Source organism: Betta splendens, chromosome 10, assembly GCF_900634795.4.
Source record: "Betta splendens chromosome 10, fBetSpl5.4, whole genome shotgun sequence".
Classification (NCBI taxonomy): domain Eukaryota; kingdom Metazoa; phylum Chordata; class Actinopteri; order Anabantiformes; family Osphronemidae; genus Betta; species Betta splendens.
This window is the reverse complement of record NC_040890.2, coordinates 19,513,486-19,518,918: the sequence shown is the minus strand read 5'-3', so window position 1 is coordinate 19,518,918 and position 5,433 is coordinate 19,513,486. Positions and strand designations below refer to the sequence as shown.

Below are 5,433 nucleotides of genomic sequence, written 5' to 3'. Positions count from 1 at the left end.
TGTGTGCGTGCGTGCGTGCGTGCGTGCGTGCGTGTGTGTGTGTGTGTGTGTGTGCGTGTGTGTGGTGTGTCCTGCTTCTGGCTCCTGATTGGACGGATGAGTTTGCTTTTGCACAACAGTCCAGGACATAAACACAACACAAGGAGAAAAGTCATGGACAGAAACTCCGATCATGGATGTATTACCCACGCAGGCAAACTGATGCAGTTAAGCTGTTTCAATAGAAGGAGCAGTAAAAACCCAGGCTGGGTCAGGAACGGGTCCAGCTCAGAGCACGGTAGTGGTTTGTCCCTGGCAAAGGACAGGCGTCCGGGTCTGTGGCGACACCTGGTGGGCAGATGGAGCGTTGCAGATCCGATGGAGGGGATCATTATCACACTTCTAATTCAAAAGGTAGCATCTAGAAATGACTGGTCTTTACACAAATGCAGGGGAAGTCTATGCTTGGTTTGGAGTTGTGTGAATAATCAGATGAAAATGTCACCTGTCTGCTCTCATGTGACGTCACTTCAAGCGGCAACACAGCCGTCCTGTTTTGCTGCCCTGTGTAAAGTGTACTGACCCGAAAAAACAGTCTGAGCGGATGTTTGTGAAGAGACACGTTGTCTGTGTTTGCACAGCAGCACACATCTGGATCTCTGTGCTCCCACCGATTCCCAAACACTGTCAGTGTTTTCACTCGTCAAGTCTAAAACTGCAGCTGATTGGTTTTCAGCTGCCTGGGATCTGTTCTATATGAAACATTTCTATTCATGTGTTATTCTACATGGCAACCAACATGATCTATGCTTGTGTTTGCGTTTTACTTCCTGCATCAGCAATAAGAGATGTCAAAGTATTCAGGAGTTGAGCATAAATAGTAAAAAATGATTTATATGTCATGGATATAATATAGAACAGGACAGGACGAGGCTGCTGCCGCTAGGGGGCAGAAGAGGCTCATCATTAACGTTAACTCGGCCTCTTCACTGACACTACTTCAATCACGGAGCATTGACAACATTCAAGTCTCTGCACATTTGATTATTACAGCAGCCCAGTAAAAATCTGATCTGAGTTCAGAAAGTCTGGAGGCAGCACAGTTTACTAACACACTGTGTTAAACACGTCGTGAGCGTCCGTCATCGCTGCAGGAAACAGCCTCCACATCACAGAGATGGACGTCCAACAAACGGCGATGTTCATGAAGCTCCTCCCGACACGTCCAACATAAACACCAGCAAAATACTGAAGCGACCAGTTTGTCTGAGTCTGTTTGTTTGGGACCGTGCTGTCAAATCCATCCATCGGGTCGACAGCTTTAAACACACGCACAAAACAACCTGCTGACTTCACTTTGATCTAATCAGGTGAATGAGTGAAGAAGGTCATTCCATAAATTCTAATATTGAAGCTTTTGTGTGAATTAATTCAGTGATGTCATTATGACGCAGACCAACCGTTTCTAAAAGCAAATGTGAAACTGTTTGGCAACGCTCCAGAACCAAATCTAATTCCAGTCTGGGAGCAGAGCAGCAGCTCCAACAGGACCACGCGGCGTCGTGAGTTCTGTGAACATCCGTCCCTGAAACGAGGCGCGGGCTCATGACAAGGATACAGATGTGTTTTAATGAGCCCGTTCTGGGCCACCGTGCGGTTTGTATCTGAGACCAAGGCTGCGAGGCTTTAAAAATACAAAGACAAAGCAGTGAACAAGCAGGGGAGGAAACAGAGGAACGCTGGTTGTGCAGGTGAGAAACACAAACACTTTAACTTTGCGTTTAGTGCAGTGGATGGAACACATCACGCTTCCCTCCGTTCTATCAGAACCACAAAGAAGTTAAAAAGCTTTTATTGTGTCGGCAGCTGGAATGTGTAAGAACCTCAGCATCTGAGAAGACTTTTGATTCGAAAGCTCCATCAGTCACATAGAGACTCTAGAAAGGTCAAAGGTCAAAGGTCAGCGACGGAGGAGAAGCTTAAACATGAGTCGTTCCTCATGAAGCCCCTGACGGTGGTGGCGACACCCTCTGAGGCTCTGACCACAGTGAGACGAGGCTCCTCATCCCTTCAGCATCAAAGCCTGCAGCGATGAACGCGTGGACTCGTTACTGCTCCGTTTGTTTTGGAGCTTCTGCTTTACAGTCGCTCCATCAGGAGCGGCCTAACGCTGCCGGCGCTGGTTCCTGTTCCAGTGATGGCTGCGTGTCCACATGCGCCGGTCCTGTAGTTCATCATCATTCACAGCAGCACCTTTACCATGTTTAAATCTACTTTTCTCCACCGTATGAGGTTTTAAGAGCCGACAAATGATGGATTGTGACGCTCGCCAGCACCTTGTGCGTTTCTACGGCTTTTCAGGCTCAAGCTCTATATTACATTTATGACTTTTCTTGTCGATGCTTCAACAGACTGATTCGATTATGAGCCAACCTGCTTCGCGCTGATAAACACGGCCACGTTCGCTCTGTGATATACACAATTACATTTAAATGCAGCGCAGTGATCCTCATCCACGTGTGTGATAAGCTTAATAATGATGCATGTGCACCGTTCTGCTGCTCCAGCGCTTCACAATCCCACAACTGTCTGCTTCCACATATTTACTATCAGCTTCTACATGTTTATTATCACATGCACAGAATATCTGCAAGCGTCTGCACATTTCAACTGTGGCTCTGAGGAACCGGTAAACGGCTTCAAACGGCTGTGACTGACCCCGTCGCAGCCTAATCTTATGTTCTATGTTCTGTGTAGACTGTAGGTGAAGCAGAGGCAGTGGAAACATCAGACCTTTGGGATGTTGAAGAAAACACCAAAGCTTGATTTGTGCTATTACACCACCAAACCACTAGTTGGCAGCAGAGGACGCAGACGCCAGCGTCACCTTCAGCTACTGAGCTGACTGAACGGTCTTCATAGAGTCGAAGCTAATAGATGCTGAACAGTGTTTACTGTGTCTGCGCGTCCACTGTGACATCTGCTTTGTATTTTGTGGACACAAACCAAAGGCAAACAAAGGACGGAGCGACGCCTTTTTAGCGTCGTGGGATAAAACCGTCCCCTGCGGCTCTGAGAGGACGGAGCGGAAAGTGTCGCTGAGGACATGAGTGTTAGAGGACTTCACTTCACAGCTGAACCCCTGCAGGAGGTGGTGCAGGAAGAGAAGCTGGAGGCAGCGCTTTGCAGTCACACCTCCAAATGCCGCTCTTCAGCTAAAGGTCGAGGCCCATGTGTTGTGGAAAAGCGCCGGTCGGGGAAGAACCCGGCTCCTCTGTGTGAATAGTGATAGCTCATTAGTTTCACGTAGGACTAGTACTGAAGCAGTGAGAGGAACCGGAGACATTTCTCAAATTTGCCAAAAGACAGAGACGAGGAGATCGTTTCACTGAGAGGTCGTCCGTCCCACAGACCAGGAACCCGTCAGGACGTATGAAGAAGGTTCAGCCAGAACCAGAACCACAGGCTGGACCCACTCATTCCCTCCAGACAATGATAATTAGAGGAGTGTAGTGTAGTAGGTTCAGACTCAGATCAGGCTCAGGCAAACACAGTGTGTGTGTTTGCGTGCGTGTGTGTGTGTGTGTGTGCGTGTGTGTGTGCCTGTGTGCGTGTGTGTGTGTGTGCGTGTGTGTGTGTGCGTGTGTGTGTGCCTGTGTGCGTGTGCGTGTGTGTGTGTGTGCGTGTGTGTGTGTGCGTGCGTGTGTGTGTGCGTGTGTGTGTGTGTGTGCGTGCGTGTGTGCGTGTGTGTGTTTGCGTGTGTGTGTGTGTGTGTGTGTGTGTGTGTGCGTGTGTGTGTGCCTGTGTGCGTGTGTGTGTGTGTGTGTGTGTGCGTGTGTGTGTTTGCGTGCGTGCGTGCGTGCATGCGTGTGTGTGTGTGTGCGTGTGATGGGCTCAGGTAAAACAAGGCTTCTGCTGCCTCCAGCTCGTGTGTGTGAGTCTCCTTAATGTGGAGGGACAGTAGGAGAAGAGGCCGCGAGGTCGGAAAGAAGCTTCCACTTTTCCGGGGAGAAACAAAAAGCAACTTGTTTTATGTGGTTGTGGAGGAAGCGTTGAGTCGTTTTTAGACCGAGCTCAAACAGGACGGTTGAAACGTGATGTCAGAGAACAGAGAAGCTGGAGGTGCGGCTGCTCGTATCTGCAGATGGTGGAACACGTCTGAGTGAAACCCAGTGAGTCATTGACACATCGGATGCTCAGTGCTTCAGGTTTTCTCTTGTCGTCTCGTCACCTCCCCCTCTGTCAGCAGCACGAAGAGTAAAGATGGATCAGCTTGGCTGCTGTGTGTGATTAGTCCAGAGCACCTGTTGCAGTCTATGTTCTACAAGCTGCTGCTGCATCACGTATGATGGATCTCACCGAGGCAGCTAATAAACTGCAGACACAGCTGTGACACAGGCGCCAGCGAAATAACGAGCTTCATTCACCTCTCGATCAGCTGAAGAAGCTGCGGCCTCCAGGTCCGACCTGCCTGTGTGCAGCAATTTGTCCCAAAATGACTGATGCTCTTTTAGTGCGGTGCCAGGAAGCTGGACGCACGCACGCACGCACGCACGCACGCACGCACGCACGCACGCACGCACGCACGCACGCACGCACGCACGCACGCACGCACGCACGCACGCACGGGAAGCTTCCTGCTGCATGGAGCTGATCACACGTGTGACTCACGGCTCTGACTCCTCGTCTGACTGAAGGATGTGGACGTGGCCCGTGACACCGCGCAGCTGACGATCGTGACATTTCTACAGAGCAAAATGTGAAGAAACACGACATGCACGTGTTGGAGCTTCAAGCAGAAATTAGGTCTGAAATGCTTTTTCAAGTGCTAAATTCAAGCCTCTGACCTTTGAGGCCCACTGAGGGTTCTGTCCACTGAGCCACTGAAGGTTCTGTCCACTGAGCCACTGAGGGTTCTGTCCCTTAAACCACTGGGGGTTCTGTCCACTGAGCCACTGGGGGTTCTGTCCACTGAGCCACTGGGGGTTCTGTCCACTGAGCCATTGGACCACCGGACTCGGACAGGCTTGTGTTCCTAACGTGTCAGAGCTGTGTCTGACGTGTCTCTCAGAGCTCATTCTGATCCAAACAGACAGTAATTAATGCAACGAGCCCTTTAAACGCTGCTGGATCTGAACCCAGTTCAGCCTGAGCTCGTGGTTCCTCAGCCACAGCTTCTCCTAAATGCTGATTGCCTTGTGTTTATCATGCATTTAATGGCATGTTAGACTGTGGGATTCTTTAACCTTCATTTGATGGAGCTGTAATATTTGCAGTTTGGTGAGTTCCAGCATCAAAGTGTTTTCTGGACTCTGGTTCGTATTTGATCCTCAGTTCATTTTCTGCCTCCGGCTCTGGTTGTAATTTCTGCTATCAGACGTTATTGCCATCGCTCAGCGCCGTCCTGATGGTATTAGTATCGACAGAGGAGCTCGGGTTTTAACTTGAGGACTG

General features: G+C 49.8%; 1 long non-coding RNA gene across 1 annotated transcript; it reads left to right on the top strand.

The window, feature by feature from the left end:
• Window positions 1–166: 166 nt before the first annotated feature.
• Window positions 167–3,487, top strand: LOC129604734 (uncharacterized). Its single transcript, XR_008695913.1, has 3 exons — window positions 167–393; window positions 1,134–1,730; window positions 2,737–3,487. It is a non-coding gene; the product is annotated as an uncharacterized LOC129604734 (long non-coding RNA).
• The last annotated feature ends 1,946 nt before the right edge of the window (window positions 3,488–5,433 follow it).